This window comes from Stenella coeruleoalba (assembly GCF_951394435.1).
Source record: "Stenella coeruleoalba genome assembly, chromosome: X".
Taxonomy (NCBI): Eukaryota; Metazoa; Chordata; class Mammalia; order Artiodactyla; family Delphinidae; genus Stenella; species Stenella coeruleoalba.
The window spans coordinates 91,805,985-91,825,041 of NC_137152.1; the positions used below are offsets into that span (position 1 = coordinate 91,805,985).

The 19,057-nt window shown below is 42.6% G+C and overlaps 1 protein-coding gene across 1 annotated transcript in view; it reads right to left on the bottom strand.

Moving 5' to 3' along the window:
* Positions 1-14,728, bottom strand: part of AMOT (angiomotin) — a 58,980-nt gene extending 44,252 nt beyond the window's left edge. Inside the window, exons 1-2 of the mRNA XM_079909967.1 lie at positions 14,376-14,728; positions 6,194-6,271 (exon numbers count right to left, since the gene is read on the bottom strand). The gene's annotated coding sequence lies outside the window, so the exon portion shown is untranslated. The remainder of the gene's footprint in view (positions 1-6,193; positions 6,272-14,375) is intronic.
* Between the last annotated feature and the right edge of the window lie 4,329 nt (positions 14,729-19,057).

Here is a 19,057-nt window from a genome sequence, read left to right on the forward strand (position 1 = left end):
TGTGTTCAGGGGTTCGTCCAGTCTCCAGGGGATGGAAATGTTCAGGATTGCTCTGCTCTAGCCTCACAGCCCCCAGGAGCAGCTGCTTCCATTCTGACTTGGAATGGTAGGTGACGACAAAAGCTATAACCACTGTCACCTTTTGGGTGCAACATTTAAACTGCTATCAGTAGCAGGAAAGGTAAGTGAGACTCACTGGCCCACATCCCAGAAGGGAAGGCAGTCATCAAAAGGTAGATTTGAGACAAAAAAAGAACACTCGGTGAAGCTCCTGATTTAACTGCTACAGCCTCAGGGGGGCAGAAGAAAACACAAGCTTCTTTTCAACCAAGTCATTAAGTACTTCTTGCATCCTGGCTATTCCACACATTTTCCAGCCTTGTGCTAAACACAATGAGGGTTACAAAGGACGCACAACACATAGTTCCTGCCCTCACAGAGCTTACAATCTGATCAATGGCCCATCCATTCTTACTGGAGTAGCAAAAGTGATTGCCCTTCTCCACACATAGCAGCAACTCTTCTCCAAGAAGATGCCTCAACTTGCTTTCTCAGCACTTCCACTGCCCCAGTATCTCCACAAAAGGAAACTACTGGACTCACATTATAGAGACTAGATGCAAACGCCCACCAGATATGGATCTGACATAGTCCTCATTTCGAATTACTCCTTTGACCCTCAGAAAAGCCCTGCAGGTCCAACCAAAATGGTTATGAAACTGAAGGGTTTGTGTTTAGGTGAGAGGCACATGTTCTACATTCCTATTTTCTTCCCTGGCCTAGCCATGACTCACTCATATCACTTAAAGGAAAGCCTTTAATCCACACCAGGGACACCATTTGAGGAGCAAAGCAATGCAAAGGAAGCACACAAGCATCCCTGTATTTTGGGAGCATGTCCAAAACATCCAAGTTTAAAAAAAAAATCCACAAAACCACACAGTGATTAATTTAACATTATTTCCTTGCAATGTTGCCAAAAATAAAATGAACAGATATACAGTGAACAAACATGGAAATTTGTCTTTTCATCTTGTTTCGGTCCAACGTATAATCACAAGCAAAAGCAAAATCACCTCCAATATGCAAGGTAATTATTTTTGGGTGTCTCCCCTAATTTCAAAACAGAGGAACAACTTCTAATTGGAATCAAAGCTGGGCTATTAACAGAGCTATGGTAAATAACCGCTGTGCTTCTATTGTCCAATTTTGAACAAAACAGTTGTCTTTTTTTTTTCTTCAACTGAAACACGCAGAAAACAGCCCAAGGCTTTTAAACTTGAGCCCCTGGTGAGAAACCACTACAATTCTTTTCCAGTACTATTTAGATTCTTCATGCTGATTTTGACTGGCTTGCTCCTGGCACCCAGCTCCTCACCAAGAAAACTTTACATATCCCAAATCTTACTCTCTTCCTTTAATTTTGTCCCCTCTCCTCCATATCCTTTTCAAAACCCAAACCACTTTATGTCAACCGGACACAGATTGTCCCTCCCCACCACCCCGCCCCCTGGCCTTTTTTGTTTCTGTTTAAAAGAGGAAAAGAAATCCGTCTAAGAAAAAAGCTTTGCTGATTCCTCCCCAGTTTACTGATTTTTTTTCCTTAAAGAACTTATGTTCATCTACATGAGAAGAGTCACATAAGAAGGGGAACACTACTCCATTTATTTATTAGAGAAAGGAAAGGAAAAGATTCCTTGTCTCATGCGCAAGAATTAAAATAGTTATGAACTCTGCAACCTTTAATCTGCCCACAGCTTTAATCATGCCACTGCCAGGGGTCTGACATCATCTTCAATCAATAAAATAACCTTGTTTCCCCTGGACAAACAGACTGTCCCTGAGGATACTTGATAGGGGAAAAAAGGATATCCATGGTTCTCTCTTTAAAAATGCAATTGGAATCTATATATTCAACTCTTTTGTAACAACAACAGGGCAGCGAGGCCAAGCTAAATTCTTACTCCATTTGCAGTCATCGGCCACTCCCAGTATACCTGAGGGGCCGAGCCAAAATGAAACACATTAGCGAGAGCCCAGATATTTCCCAAGCCAAGACCCAGAAAATCAACATTACAAGGTGGGCAGGGCAGACCGAATTCCTACCCTTCAATTAATTTTGAAATCTGCCTATAAGATCTTCTTTCTATCCCTTCTACCTCCTCCTCCTATTCTGCCCCCACCCCTCACTCCACCAACCAGGATAAAGAATCTAAGTCTAGGAAACCTGTTTCTCTGCTAAATCTTGGTCAACTTGTTTCATACCATTTTACTTCCAGCTAAATGGAAAGAAGCCAGTTCAAAGTTTTCCCTATACCTACGTGCACGTATTTGTGCATAAAACACACACACAGCCTCTACCCACCCACACACACCCACACACACCCACACTCACACACAACCTCCCACACAAAGATGCAAAACAGCCCACTGAATTCTCTCATGTCCTCTCATGTTGGTCCATATTGTGGCCTGAAGTGTCCTAGAGAACTGCTTTCCCAAGAGTCTTGCAATGCAAGATACTAATTGCTTCCTTTGGGAGGTAAGAAACAATGGTCCCTTTGCAGGTTATCCCTAAACTTTCACTGGGTAATGGGCAGGCAGTATAAATACCATGGTTAAAAGCCTGGGTCTAGAGTCACACTGCCCAAGACCGAATCCTGTATCTATGACTTACTAACTGACTTCATACATGTCTCTTGATCTCCCTAAGTCTCAATTTCATCATCTGCAAAATAGGGCTAACGGTGCTCATACCTCAAAGGGTTGTTATAAAGATTAAGGGAAGTAATCTATGTAAAGTGCTAAGCTCAGAGCCTGGTACATAGTAAAGGCTCAATAAATATTATCTATGAATATTATTTTTTCAAAGGGGTCTTTTTCTAGAAGGGTACAGCAATTTTATGAAGTAAGGGTTTTTTCTTTTAAACCCTTTATTTGCAGCTCAGTCTTTTGTGCAGGTGTCCTTAGATAAGTGAAGGCTAGAAGTAGAAAGACTCTCGGGAGACCATCTAGTGCTTCAACCCTCTCTTTCTATAGATGAAGCTGCTAGAGCTTAAAAGTGGTCAGAGCCAGGACCAGAGTGCAGGTTTTATTACTTCTAGGGTAATAGCACTTCCACTACAATATATTATCTAGCATATTAGCTCGTACATAGAAGATGCTTAATAAATATTAATTAAATTGAATTGACTCTGGTTTTAACAGATTATAAACTGGCTTAATGCTACCTTCAATTTTCCAATTCCATTGTAAGTAAAATGTTAAAGGCAGGAGGGAAAATTCAAAAATGTAAGAGGAAGGCGTTTAGCCAGAAGTATGGCAGAAGGACCCTGCAAAATCTCTCCTCTCTAGGCTACGATATGCAGGTAGGTTGGAAAGCAAAAGGAATCTCCACTGATCAATGTTTCCAGGACCCTGTTCTAGGTCTTGTCAACATCATACCAACTTGGCACTTGTTGTTATTTAAGTTCAGCGCTAGCTTAAGAACAGGCTTTGAGTTGGCCCCACCTCTTTGCTCCTATCTCTACTTCTATCTAGATTAGGTTGGAAAATTATTTTAAGAACCACAGTAAGTCCTTGGCATTTCCAAATCTTGGACCAGTGTCAGTTATCTGTTTCACAGATGATAACTCAAGGCGTGGTCAATTTGGTAGTTTTACTCTTCTGAACTCTAAAACAATTAGCTTGAACATGGTAATAGGCAACAAAGGTGATTAACCCTAAAGTGTACACGAGCAGTGAAACACTGAGTAACAAGGAGAATCCTGTTGCCACCACCCCTCCACCTCCCTCCACGCACACCCATTCCAAGGGAGGAACAGATCACACCATAATGTCCTATTTCTTCTTGCCTCAGAAAAAGTATAAACAGTCCATGAAATCAGATTGAGCATAAACCCAGAAAAGTTTAAGAATATACCTACGAGCTGCCTGCTTTACCAATCTCCTGTCTTCACTGGCATACTACCCACTTTTATTTTTACTTTTTTCTACAAGTAATATAAGCACAACATGCAAATATTGAGAACAAAGAGAAAAAAACCCACTCATAATCCCAGCACCTCAACCCAAGCATTGTAGAATATTTCCTTTAGTTTTTTCCTATGTGTTTTTGTATTTTTACAAAGCAGTGGAATATTAATGTACATATCATTTTGGGTCCTACATTTCACTTAGTCATCAGCACTTTCTCCATGCTGTGGCATAGACTTCTTAACAGACATTGTGTGTAACAGTCCATTAAACCAGTGTATCAAGATTCACCGACCCATTCTCCAATTATTAAGAGATTTAAATTGCTTTTCATTTTCTGCTAGTCTAAATCATGTTACAAAAACATCTTTGTGATTTAGCCTTTTTTTCAATATTTTGGATTGTTTCCTAATGATAGTATCCCGGAAGTGAAATTAATGGGTCAAGTAACATGAATGTTTTCAGACAACCCACTAAAAAAATAAATAAATAAAACTAACAAAACGCCAGAGCCCCATGAAATCTCTCCACTTAATGAAAAGTTCTCCTGCTCCCATTTTTCCACCAGGGCAGAGCAGGACTCCTGGGAGGGAAAGAAGCCAAGAGGAGCAGTGTAGTATCCCAGTGGCTTGCGAAATGGCAGAGTGGAATGTGGGCTCCCCTGTGAATCCAGCTTGCATGCACTTGCCCCAAATTGCCACCCAGCCAAGAAGCTAATTAGTAGAAGCATCAGGTGGGTGAGAACAGGTTCATGGCCTGTAATGGCTGATATCATGTTTCATTTTTGCCCTTGGAAAGATCTGACAGTCAGCTCAAAGACATTCAGTTCTAGTGACCCAATGTGCTACATTCTGAGACTTCAATCTGTTAATTTTCAGAACCAATCTTCAATATATTTTAAAGGGTATTTTGCTGTATAGAACTAAGCATACATGACCCATGAGCCTGTGTGTGTACCTCTATTTTCAACCACGGTTAAAGAGGCACATTTAAGGTCAGCCTTGTTTAATATTATATGACTAAGTGGCACCTGTCTTACATGGTCAGTGTGTTATAGACAGAGGTTTATTTGCAGATCCGACCATAAAAGTCATCCAGTCCTAAGGCAGGGGAGGCAACTGGCCAGAGATGCCCCTGGCTTAGCAAGAGCAGACACAACAAGCATTTCTTTCCTGGGCTGCTTTGTCAGAACTCTCAGAAGAGGGCAGTTCCGCTCTCCACCTTCTCCTTGAAGACTTTTCCCTAGTCCTTCTCCATCTTCCCCCTGCCCCCAGCTCTGCTCAATATGGAAATTTAATTCTCTCTTCTCAGTCTTCCTACTGGACTTTGGACACACATCTCTATCACAACATTTATCACCATATTTTCCACAAACTTTATTGAGCACTTACTATAGCCAAGTACTGTATAGGCCCTAGGATGGATAAAAAAGAGAAATAAAACAGGGTCCTGTCCTCAAGGAGCTCCCAGTCAAGCAGAGGGGTCACAATCCAATGGGAAACCAGAGGTACGAGCAGATAGCTCAGGCAATGCAGAGGACCCTGCAAAAAAACTCTGGGCCACCTGAACAAAACTTCCTAGAGGAAAAAACTCATGAACTGAGTAGGAGACATAGAATCTGATAACCAATGTTGGGGAAGCTGAAAAGGGAGGAGTCAAAGATAGGTTGATATACATCTTTGGGAGTTATTAGCATATGGATAACAGCTAAGGTCAAAGAGTGGGCTGGATCATATAGAGTAGGAGCAGAACAGAACCAAGGATGAAGCTCAGGATAGACGCCTGAAAAAACAGTGATCATTCAAGGGTCAGGTACTTTGCTAATGTGGGAGTGAGAGAGAAATTCCTTTATTTACACTGCACGGTTTTTCCCCCACATACCTTCAATCTAGACCTTGTAGTACACCGCTCCAGGGACAGAAGTCCCCAGTTACAATGCAGAGAGAAAAAATGAAGTTAATTCTTGTCTTTTATGCTTCTAAGTACCCAGGTAGAAATCATTATAATAGGCTGAGCCAGAAATGGAAGTTGCAATCTTAGAGGGCATGGACTGGGTGCATGATTTTCCTCTGTATCATTCCCAACACCTAAAATATCAACTGGTACATAAAGCATGTTTAATAATTGCCTATAACTTTCCAAAGACTTTGCTAGAGGCAACAGAAAGAGAAGAAAAGGAATGAAAGACACAGAATAGCAATAACAATAATACTCTTACCTTAAGTTTCTCAGCCTTTCTTCTAAGGAGACAAGAGCTCTTTCACTTCTGTTATCTTATTTGTCCTTCTCTGCAGCTCTGTGAGGAAATAAAGGCCGATGTGATTAATTCCATTTTACAACCGGAGAAGCTTAAGTCCAGGACAGATAGCTCATGATAATTAATTTGACCAAGGTTTCACTGTGGCTTACTGGTGAGGCCAGGATCAGAACCCAGGTCTTGTGACTTGCTGCCCTGTGCTGGGTTACTAGACACAAACTTCTACAGAGCTGACTCTCCAATTATTAAGAGGACAGTTCACAGGAGAAATTCATTAGGAAAGCAAATTCCCTAGGGACTCCAACAGTCTCTCTCGAGCAAGCCAGTGCACTGCACCTGTAAGAAAATATCTAAGACATTTCCCCATACCAACACTAGAACGGCTGGATGTAATCGTTCACAGTCGTGCTCCACTAACATAATTGGGAGCTCCCCGTTTTGTTGTACCCCTTTTGAAGGGAGCTCCATCTGCCTTCAGTCTGGTTTTTGTGTCTGCGTGGGGCTCAGGTGCTGATTGCAGGTGTGGCATCCAGCAGGTGCATGGACAGAAGCCAGAATTTCATATCTTCATACCAAAGGGCCTGAGTCACTCCCCAAAGGCAGCTGCCCCTCCTCCCTCTGACTTGCAAGCCCCAGGAGCCTGTCTTGACTGAGTTGCCACTGCAAAACTAAATCTAGACCCTGACTTCTCAGGAAGGGGTAGGGTGAAATCAGTTAAACTACAAATTAGATAACTCAGCCAACACCCCCACTTACTCTCCAGACCTAGGGCAGACATATGCCGCAGGCATAACATTAGGGAATATATGTACAGAATGACTGTCCCTTACTAGTTATGGGAGAAAGGAAGACTACAGCAGACCCATATTACATATTTAGCTACAGAGCACTTATTCTATTGCAAATGGCCTTGAACCCTCAGGAGCAAGTATTCATTTCCCTAAATGAGATGGAGTACAGTAGAAAGAACATGCTAGAAATCTTGCACTCCAGTTCCCATCATAACCACTCTCCTTCAGGCTGCCAAGGGAGAACTACTCAGTGTAGTCACAGAAAGTACCAGGACAGAAAAGTCATCACGTTGTCCTAATGGAAGCCTAACTGAGAGCCCGAGGCAGACAGAATGTTCTAGGGGGTAAAGGGGGGGGGTGGTCATCAAATTTTTCTTAGCTCCAAAAATTTTTGTTTTAAAAAGAAAGCAGGGGCTTCCCTGGTGGCTTAGTGGTTAAGAATCCCCCTGCCCATGCAGGGGACAAGGGTTCGATCCCTGGTCCCGGAAGATCCCACATGCCACGGAGCAACAAAGCCCGTGAGCCACAACTACTGAAGCCCGCACACCTAGAGCCCATGCTCTGCAGCAAGAGAAGCCACCGCAGTGAGAAGCCTGTGCACCACAACGAAGAGTAGCCCCCACTCGCTGCAACTAGAGGAAGCCCACCAGCAGCAACAAAGACCCAACGCAGCCAAAATTAATTAATTAATTAATTAATAATAAATAAATTTATTTTTTAGAAAAGCAATTTGCCTCCACCAAACACACACACACACACACACACACACACACACACACACCCCAAAGAGAAACTAATTGTAGGAGGAAAAAAAGCCCAAATGTTATTTTAATAGAATGGTTTATTGTCATTTGTCATATTTCTTCAATTCATATGGGAAACTCAAATTAACAAGCTTTGGTTTACAGCCCATGATCCAGAAAGTAAAACTAGCTACTAAACTAAAATGTGATCACTGTATATAAACAGAGTGAAAGAAAAATCTGAACTGAAAACCTAAATGTAATAAAGAGGAGATTAGATTTCTTCAAAATAGGCAATCTAAATAATTTTCCCCATCTGTGATTTTTATCTTAGTTTGCTATCACATGGAAAAGAATGTCGCTAATTCAATGCAAATCCATGCCCCTTGAAAACAACCAAAATGAGTAAGTGATGTACTAATTAGCTTCCTAATGGGGAAGGTTTTAATTGAACCATTCTATAACAACCTTCATCAAAATTTCCAGGGCAACTTCATAAAAGGATGTCAAACCTGGCCCATATTTTTATCCCCTTAAAAATAATTCTCAATGCACAGAAACACGGAAAGCTTATTTCTCTTCAATGCTGTTAACACTCAGGCCACTACATTTTCTGATGTCAGCAATCTCCTTCCCACAAATATTCCAAGTATGCACCACCGTCATTCTCCTTTCAATTATGTGGTTTCTCTGCTCCTTTACTGATTGAGTCCAGGCCTCTCGGATAATGAGAAGCATGTGCAGGGAAAATATGCTCTTAAAAAACACATACATCAGTTTCATCTGCATTATGAAAGGGGGGGGGATCATTTGTCCATATCAAAAGGATCAAAATGTGAAGTTTGCTATGGGATATATAAAGGAAAAAAAAGAAGATCAGCATCAATGCCTAAAGTTGGGGGGCAGTTATTGTGATCTGAAGCAACACCAAAAAGAATAAAGAGGACTCCCCCAATCCACCCTTTCTAGCTTGGCCACATTTATACTTAATGTTATCTTAATGTTGCTTTGGGGGGTATTTAAGTTCTGACATACACATGGAAATGAGCCACGAATTGTACAGCAAGCATAAATATTCCATCATTAATAAAAACCAGCTGTGTATAAAACACTACAATGGCTGGGTTTCAGTTACTGGCTATCATCAGTATGTGTCACAAGCAAATGTTACTCAAAACCTTCCCCCTTAAAACGCACACACACACACACACACACACACACACACACAGATACATGCAGAATTTTTTTTTTTTACTCTTTTTAATCTTTTGGAAGAGCTTTGAAGAACTCACTGATCTCTATGGCACATACCAACTAATGTCTCTTTTTGAAGCTATTTTTCATCACCCCAGCAGATGCTAGAGTCCTCTTATTAGAACTTCAACTTACCACACAGAATGACAATGCTTAATTTTTTATAAAAGCCAAGAGGGTCAATAATACAAATGTTGGGACAATCAATTATAGTCAGTAAGGGATTTGAGGCACCAAAGGGCACTGTATAAGAGAGCAAAGCTCATTAAAGTGAACACCTGCTCAGAACCCTATAATAAGCCTGCTCCGCCATCGTGCAGACACCTTTCATCCAATGACCTCAAAGCATGTGCCTAATATGAAGCATGCCTAAACACCTCTGTGAAATATTAATATCCTTGCTTCCCAGAAGGGTAACTGAAGCTCAGAGCATCTAATTCATTTACCCTTGGTCACGTGGCAAGTCAGAAAGGGTTGGGCAGAGAAACCCAGAGCCTGGCTTCAAGTCATGCAGTCTAATGATATTTCATGGAGTTGGGACAATAGTGAAAGTGACTTAACAAATGTCAAGGGCAGCCTATACAGTTTAAAAAAAGTAGATTTTCAAAAAACACCTTAGGAGATGTTAGCAAATATATCCATCTGCATTTTCCCCATGTACACATATCATAAAAAATGTTCCTGTGCTTAACTTGATACTTTCTAAGTACTAAAACCCATACTTTACTTTCCTATTCTGGCTAATGAAATTTAATCTAATTTATGAAGAGCCATTGGTTTCCAGGAGTGAGTCCATCCAAAATTGGAGATCATATGTATACTATACCTTCATTATCAAAGGAAAATTAAAGGACCGTGTAACTGAACTTTCATTATATGGTAAAGCCTCAAACGAAGAACCTCTTATGTGTGGGTCATCCTGCTACACCTACATGTCTTTTATTTAATTATCTAAAGCCCTTAGTTTCCTTACTATTATTTATTCTAATTTAAACATATTATTTTCAAAGCTATTAAAAATTTTTGTGCTTTCCCGCTTTTCCTTTCTCATTCGGGAGATTTCATAGTCTACCCAAATTTGTACTCTCTTGATGGGATATCATGATACAGTGATTTAAGAATCATTGCTAATGATTTAGACAAAGTAAACAGTGAATCCTAGTTCTCTTTCTGCTTAAAAAGAGTGGAGGAAGGGTAATGAGGTCAAGGGAGTAGCATTAAAAGCCTTGCTACATACATGAACACCCTAAATTACAGAAATGGTTTAGGGATTACTTACTAAATCTGTTAGTTTCTTCTGGCATTGGAGGAACAAGCGTGTGTGATTCCTCATATGTACTCAGTCAGGTTCTGACTTCATTCCTCTACATAGGTTTACAAAGCTAAGTCTTAGGTGAGCTCTTTTTAAAATTTAAAAGCAGCATTGTACATTTCTATGACCTTCACTCTGTAAAATTCATACAAGTACAGAAACAAGGACTTGAAAGGAACTAGATAAAATGAACACAGGTAATCTGTTAGGATGATGGGATTCTTGATGAAGTTTTGGGCAGGGTCTTAGCTTTTTAATTTGATATGTTGTTAAAATACAAAATACAATGCATTTGTATTGATATATTGATTATTGATATCTCCTTAGAGTTTTTTTTTGTTTTTTGTGGGGTTTTTTTTACATCCAGGTGACTACATGATTGCACTTCTAACAACCGTTACACCTCATTCTAGTAGGAATCATTCACATTCACACCAGAAATGGAGGCCTAAGGAGAGAACCATAAGCTTTTGATAACTGGTTCTCAAAATCACCCTGTCCAACCTCCCACAATTTACAGAGGAGGAAACTTGCTAAGGGTGGTAAACTGATTTAGAGTTGGGCCCAGAGCCAAGCCCCTCTCACCAATAGGCTCACTAGGAAAGCTTATTGTGGATTCTTTGATTAAAAATGGCATCCGTTGCTATTATTTTCGACAGCCTTGCTAGATACATGAACAGAATCCCAGAAAAAATTTTCTGGATCCTTGGGTTATTCAAATACAACAACTAGAATTTAAATCTTTTACCTATATGGGATAGAGTCCCATCCTTAGACGTACCAAAATCCATGAAGTCTGATATATTTCCAGAAAATCATACTAGCTCTCTTCTACAAGTAGATGTAGGCTGGGGCTAAACGTGGCCAGCATTATTACAAGCCAGAATGATTTAGACAATTAACTCCATGCCATGTAACTAAAAGATTTCAAAGGCCAAATAACGGCCTCACTTAATTCAAGAAATAATCATTACAACAAAATTCTAATGCCTTCCTTTATGCAATAAATATGTTTCTGAGCAGTCTCAGTTATAGTGAATTTTTATATATCAAGGCACTAGTTCAAAGGCACTAACTAGGAAAGCTATTTCTTTCAAAGAAAACTGTAGTGGATTCTTTTATAAAGCAAATGACCTCCTATTTTCCTGCTTTTTCCTTTTTTCTAGTTCAGATTTTGTGTGTTGTGTGTGGAAGGGGAGACATCCCTCCTTTCTCTGTTTTAAAAGGGGTCAGAAGCCCACCACGGAGGAGAGTAAAGCAGTATGGGCAGCTTGTTTAATGCCCCCTTAGTTCCTGAGACCAAATTCTAACCTTTGACTTGGGGGTGGGACCCTAGATTTTGGACCAAAGTCCACAAAAGGCAGCAAGAAACGAAGAAGTAAGCAAGACTAAAGACAACACATCATAGTAAACCACCAACGAAAATTCCTGGGGACAGGAAATCAATGGAGCACAATTCTAAACAAATTGGTTTAGTCCCAAGCTAATTAACTTGTCAAGCAGATCTCCAAACCCACTCAATCCATGGGGGAAAGAGGTGATGTAATAGGAGATTTGGGAACATTTACCCATTTACCATCCTAAAAGGCTCAGCCACGACCACACACACCTCTCTCCACTCCTTTCAGTGGGTTTAAGCTGGGCTTAATGGGTGCAAAGGACAATTTCTTCCAGACAGTCCCTAAGAATAGACTGTTCTCATGCATTCCAAATGCTCAGTCTCCATGGAGGAGGCTACCTGGTCACAAACATTTCTCAAGAAGGAATATATCCTCAACACTTCCTCATTGGTAACACCCCCTCACCCCAACAAAACAAAATTTCTAACCATCCTGAGAACTTTGGGGCGCTTTTGGGGGGAGAAAGGAAAAGAAACCTTAAGAGGAAAGTAGAAGAATGTGAGAAACTCCTCTTGTCTCCAAATGGAAAAAAGCCCTTAAAAAGTTGGATCAGAGGAAGAAAGGGGGATGGGGGAGAAGGGCTGCTTAATTACAAAGACACCCTTTTAAAGAAGGCACAGGCCCTGGGAGAGGGCTCTTAGGAGAGGCACAGAAGCAGATGTACCCACTTAGAATTCTGGCACTCAGTGGGACCTCAAGGTCATAGCATCCATCCCTCTGCTTTTTGAATAAACTGTTCTTAAGGCATTCTAGAAAGAGACTGATTCGTTCTTTACAAAACTTCAGAAAAAGCAACTCCACAAAACGCCTTACTAATGCATTAGCCTAATAAATCCTACTTCATAAACCAGAAATGAGATTTCAATTTCCAAATCCAAAACAGTATTGAATGTGAATTTTTAAATTCCCTTCTAAAATCTTTTAAATAGGTAAACAGATCCACAACTTTCACGTAAAAGTTACTCTACATATAAGCATGGTCAGAGGTTTACTTCATATCTAGACTATGAAGTAAGAAAAACCACTTTCAATTTTACGGAGCCATAGACTTTTCCAAAGAAAGAAGTATCTTAAAATGAAGTATGATGTAGTGCCAGAAAGTGTCTGTAAATGACACCGGATAAACCCATACAGAATAGCTGGAACCTGAGTTATCATCTGTAAATAGATGCAACTACTCTACAACCACCTGGCTATTAAAATGTCCCAGGCCAGTTATAAAATATAGTTTGGTCAGGCCAACTTTTCCTTTCCAGCTGATCTGAAATATGATAGCCTTTAAAATTGTCACCCTGTAGCGTTCCTTCTCTCCTTCCTGCTTTCTCTTCCCCCATTAAAACCAACTAATGAACTTAGGTAAAAATATAAGTAAATAATTTGTTCCCAAATAAGCAATGTGTTGGGGACATCTTTGTAACTGGTTTTTGAACACCACCGTTCTTATAAGTTTGCCACACTTGCTCAATTGGAGGTAGGTGGGAGATGGGTGAAGATTTATCCCACAGCCAAAATGGTATTTCAAACTGTTCTTAGCTAGTAAATGAGGGTGCTGAAAGGTCTAACTGGGAAAGCTTCACAAAGACTGTCCTAAGAAAGGACTTTTCACAAAGCCTAGTTCAAGGAGACTTACATACACTTAGCCCTCCATTATTGAAGATTATGGTGACTAATTATCTTCCTCTCTGAATGGGAGAAGAGGGTTACATTTTTAAAAGATTTAATCTGCCTCCCGACTTCCACTCTTCATGGGGATGGGGGAGGACAGGGAGGATGAAGGAAAACTAAATTAGATACTTGATACACAAGGTGTCAGAAAATTCTAAAATACATGCTAGAGATTGGAAATGCCGTTTTTCACAAACTGCCCTTTCCTCTCTCATTTAATTGTATTTAGTCCCTTGCTGCAAATTACTATTGATATTATATTATTATTAGTGGCAATTTACCAGGGATTGCTCAGGCTACAGAGACTGTACTTTCCCTCTCACTTTTCCTTCTCTTCATTTGCATATACTGATAAGTCCATCTTGCTGTTGAAGTACCTACGTACAGTGACCCAGGCTTGGGACCCTCAACACACCTGCATGATCAGGCAAAACTAGTTACTAACATCCATAAAGCAAATAAGGGGCAACCCTCTCCTCACGACCACACACACACATATACCTAAAAGAGTGTCGCACTGCAGATCACTCCAGGCTAAGGCTTCAAGAATTCACAGCCCCTGGCGGAGGGGAGTGTGAGCCCCCACCCCAACCCCAAGCATTAGGAGTAACGCATCTAACAATCTGAGATAAGCGCGTACATTCCAGATGAGCTAAACGTAGCTCAAGTTTCCTTTGGTCTTTAATTCCTTTTGTGCTTAATGACCTAGAGACCTACAAGGACCCCAGGAGGCAAGAAAGTAAAAGTACCATCTAGTAGTGGTACCCATTAGCATCTCTGTAGGACGCGGAAAGTGCGCAGACTCTTTAACCTATTTAACTTGCTGCACATCCCGGAAAACTCTCGGCCAGCAAAGTAGAACACAGGCATCCCCACACGCATCTAGATTGACTCACTCACGCGGAGGTTACGATCAAGTTCATGCCACCATGGATTCCTGCCCCAGTTCCCCGCGAAAAGTAACCACGCGTCTCCTACCCCTGAAGGCAACGAAGACAAGGTGACGACTCTGCTCGCTCAAGTGGCTTCGGTCCCGGGCCAGAGGCCAGGGATAGGCAGGAGGGAAGCCCCAACTCCCGGCTGCTTCCCTCCTCGCTGCTCCGTCCGGGCTCTCCTTGGTGGCAGTGCACAGGCAGGATACCGGGCCGGAGGGTGGAGCAGCGGATGGTCCGAGGCGAGACAGACTGGAGGTGGGGGTGGAGGGGGCTGTGAGAACTAAGAGAAGATGAGGCGAAAGGGAGCGGAGATGGAGGAATAAATCAGGGGGTCTACCAGCTTAGGCAGCCAGAAAGCTCCTCGGAAGGAAGGGGCGTGACTGCGATGAAGGCAGCTCCTGGGCAAAGGATTGGAGGTAGGGGAAGGGGGACGAACGGGTGGCTTTTCTTCTTGCGGTGAGCGGCTAGGACCGCCCAGGAGCCGGGGGGCGGTGGATTAGGGAGTGGGGCGGAGTAGAGGGCGGGGAAAGAAGGGAGGGAGTCGGCCTGTACCCTCGGGGCGGGGTGGGGGGGTGGGGGGCGGAAGAGAGGCGGGGCTAGGGGGCGGGGAAGTTCAAACAATTGATCGGCGGGGTCCGGCCACTCCGGCGAAAGTTGGGGTGGGGGGCCCTCACTCTGGTCCTCCCACTAAAGTGGCATGACTCGGTTACAGTAGCCCTGAGAGTCTAAGCAAGGACTGGCTGGGAGGAACGAAAGGGTTTTGCAAAGACTCCAATAATAGTGTACGGCAACAGCGGAGCGGAGTCGCGTGGGAGAGCTAGTGCAGCTCCCCGCCCCACAGCGGGAGGAAGAAAAACAAATAATAGAAATGCTGAAAAGCAGCTTCTTGCAAAGGTTGCTTAAAATAATTCAGGAAGGAGCAGCGATCCTTGGTTTTCCTTCCCCTCTTGCTTCCTATGACCAGCAGGCCCCCACCCAGGTCGCAACTCGGCGAGACACCCTCCTTTCTTCCTCCACTCCCTCTAGCCACCCCCTTCCTCCCCCGCGCCACCCTGCGTCCCGGCCCCCCTCCAGTTGGCAGGCCGCGCTGGCGGCAGGGGTGGCGTGGGCGGAGCTCTGCCAAGCCTCCGCCTCTGGGGCGGACTGAGGGCCGGCCTGGGCGGAGCCGGCCCAAGGAGTAAATCCCGCCCACCATTCTTTGGCAGCTATCGGTTGGCGAATCCTGGCCTAGGGTTCCTGTGCGATTGGTTACTTGCGTCGTCGATCCGATTCTTTTGTTCCACCCGCCCTCAAAATTAATAAAACTAAACAAGAGGCCATTGTCTAGCTCTCGGTTCTCCCCCAGCTACTGCTGAGAAAAGAAAGATGAGACGCTTGGTTTCTCAGTCTCCTAAGAGAATGCGGCAGTGTGTCGGCCGGCTCTAGTACACCTTTATGGCACTGCCCGGCCCTCTGGGAACAGGTAACTTTTCTCCCCCCTTAATTCATTAGGCCAAGAGGGGGGGAAAGTATGAGAAGTGTCAATGTGGTGTTCACATTTCCCGGCTGCGAAAAAATTGATATTGCTTGGAGAACACAGAGGGTTGAGAGCAGCCTCCTGGGACACTGAAAATCAACCATTTTACAACCGGGAAACGAAAGCACAAAGAAATAGCAGGATAAGATGGAATTTGGAACTAAAGGAAGAACTCGTTTCAGACTCAAGCACTTACCAGCTAGTTGTGCGATTTTCGTTAAGTCCCTTAACTTCTCTGAGGCTTCATTTTCCTATCTGTAAATAAAGGCTATAAAACATATCCTATTAACTTACTGGCACTGGTATATGAAAATAAAATGAATTGTGTGTGAAAACTCTGTAAACCACAAAGCACTCCACACGTGTATGTGTTCCTACTTGTGTCTGTCACATGGTGGAGATTCTCACATGTGTTTGGGAATCAAATATTCTGCTCATCTGTTTTAAGCATTTATAGCCAAGGTGTGTAGGTTTTGTGGCTTTATTTTTAAAAGTCAACTCTTTTCCTACACTTTGTGGCTCCCTGAAGTTAGAATAATAAATTACTCCTTTTCTATCCAGGATAGGTGAGATTTCTTCTTTAAACTGTTCTGCAGTGGTGCCACGACCTAAGTCTATTGTGGTGCTGGTACTGAAAGAGGAAATCATACTGTGTATCTCTGAAGAGAACTTAAGAAAACAAATATGAGGGAACATTTACCATGGAAACCACCATTCTCTACAGATCCGTATTTCCTAGAAAACACTACAAGGAGGAAGCGGGTCTGTATGTAAGGCCTTGACAATGCAGAACTATTATAAGGAACTCATGCCAATGAGAAAATGACACCCAATTCAAGCCTGCCTACCGGGAGCTTCTGAGGGGCTGTGGACCAAAGCATGCAAGAGGAAATGTGCTCAGAGGAAATACCATCTCACTGTGAACAGGGTCCCAGAATACAACCAGGTACAGGAAAAGTAGTGGGGTAGCCTCAATGTGCAGAGAGCTCTGCTAGAGCTGCTGCAAGAATTCAGAAGCCAGAGCATGGGCAACAATGGATTCTTGATATGATTCAGTTTATGTGTGAGATGAAGTTATTTGGGTGATTTTTCCTGGAGAAAGTGAGATTTTGAGTGTTAAAGACATGGAGACACCTAGTCTGTGAAACAAAGGAAGATTATTCCAGCTTTGTTTGGAGGGATGGACAGCAGAGCTGGATAGGATGGGTATATGCTGCAGACGACTACTGATCAGAATGGCAATAGGATACTTGCTAAAATTAACACTGCTATTAAAGTGGGAAAAATAAAATACGTGGGCTTCCCTGGTGGTGCAGTGGATAAGAATCTGCCTGCCAATGCAGGGGATACAGGTTCAATCCCTGGTCCAGGAAGATCCCACATGCCGCAGAGCAACTAAGCCCGTGCGCCGTAACTACTGAGCCTGCACTCTAGAGCCCGTGAACCACAACTACTGAGCCCACGTGCCACAACTACTGAAGCCCGCGCACCTAGAGCCCGTGCTCTTCAACAAGAGAAGCCACGCAATGAGAAGCCCGCACACCGCAATGAAGACTAGCCCCCGCTTGCCGCAACCAGAGAAAGTCCACGCACAGCAAAGACCCAACACAGCCAAAAATATATAAAGAAATAAATATTTAAAAACTAAAAATATGCACATGGTAAACTGAAAACAGTACTGAAAGTAGGACCATAAAGAGTTCCCCTCCACCACTCTGTTCTCATAGTCCCTTTCTCTCCATACATGTGTGTATAATCTTCAAAATATATTATTTGCATACACGCACACACTTTGCATTTCTTTACTCAGCAATGTCTCTTAAATATCCTTCCATCTCAGGATAACTTCCTTTGCCTCATTCTTTTTCATGATAGTTCTGTGTTCCAATGCATACATGTGCCAAAATTCTTTTACTCATTCCCCTATTGAGAGGTGATTCAGGCCATTACAGAAGATGCTGGGAAACAAACCCTGGTAGCAAAGGTCTGGTGGCCCTGTTTGCAGAATGCCTGTCCCCAGCCTTGAAGTTGCCCTCCCAAGACTTTTCCAAACCTGCCTTCCCCACAGCTAGTGGGGCCTTCATACAATGGAAACCCCTAAAACACTTAATTCTTTTAATACCCCCCTCCTCAAATCCTGCCTTGGGCATTATTGATCTCCTCCAATTTTGAATTTTGTTGGGGTAGAGCAGGGCACAGCACTGAATTTCATGGTGGATCAGGCCCCGTGTGAGTCACTTTCTTAGCCTGTGGCTAATAACAGGTTTTTTAATACCTCGTCTTTGCCCAGGTCTTCTAAGCGTCTTAGGTGTTCCTTCTCCCCTGCCACGCAAGACTTCCTTCTGTTTTTCCCCTGAAAACCCTTCAGTTTGTTTAAACTGAGTCTGAATGTAAAGCTATGCTTTGCCAGCTCTACTTAAAAGGAAGGGGGAGGGGGGCCAACATCAGCAAACATTGATGGAGCTGCTATTATGGACAAGACTGAAAAAACAAAGAGGGATGAGACTTGGCTCCTGCCTTCAAGGGTATATACAGAAAAAGACAACTAACAAGCATATGCTAAGTGCTAAATGAATGGGATTGACAGTAAAAGCTGTGGAAGTTGAGAGCAGGGAGCGAAAACTAGTTCCAGAGAGTGAGTTTATACAGCGAAGTATGCCACACACATTTAACTAATCCCCAGAGCATCCCTGTGTCTTCATATCCTGACTGTAAAATATAGAGAAGCCTCTGGGGGATACCAGGAGAATTAACCACTAACTGTAAAACACCTGTGTAAAGATGCAGGGTTACCTAAGTACATTAAGAACCTCCACATATCGATAATGGATGTAATGATCATTTAAAGAAGTCAAGAATCTTCATCCCAAACTATCTGTCCTATTTGACTTTTTTCTTTTTTTCAGTGAAATGCAACTCCTCCTTTAAAATGCAATAAAAAGCAGGAGTGGTTAGGACTCAGTGCTTTCACTGCCGTGGCCTGGGTTCAATCCCTGGTTGGGGAAGTAAGATCCCTCAAGCCGAGGGGTGTGGCCAAAAAATGCAATAAAATTCAACGTCTATGCGCTAAAAAAAGGCAATTAAAAAATCAAGGTCTTCCTTAAAAATATTATGCTAAGTGAAAGAAGCCAGACACAAAATATTGTGTGATTCCACTTATCTGAGTTACTTAGAATATATTGTGTGATTCCACTTATCTGAGTTACTTA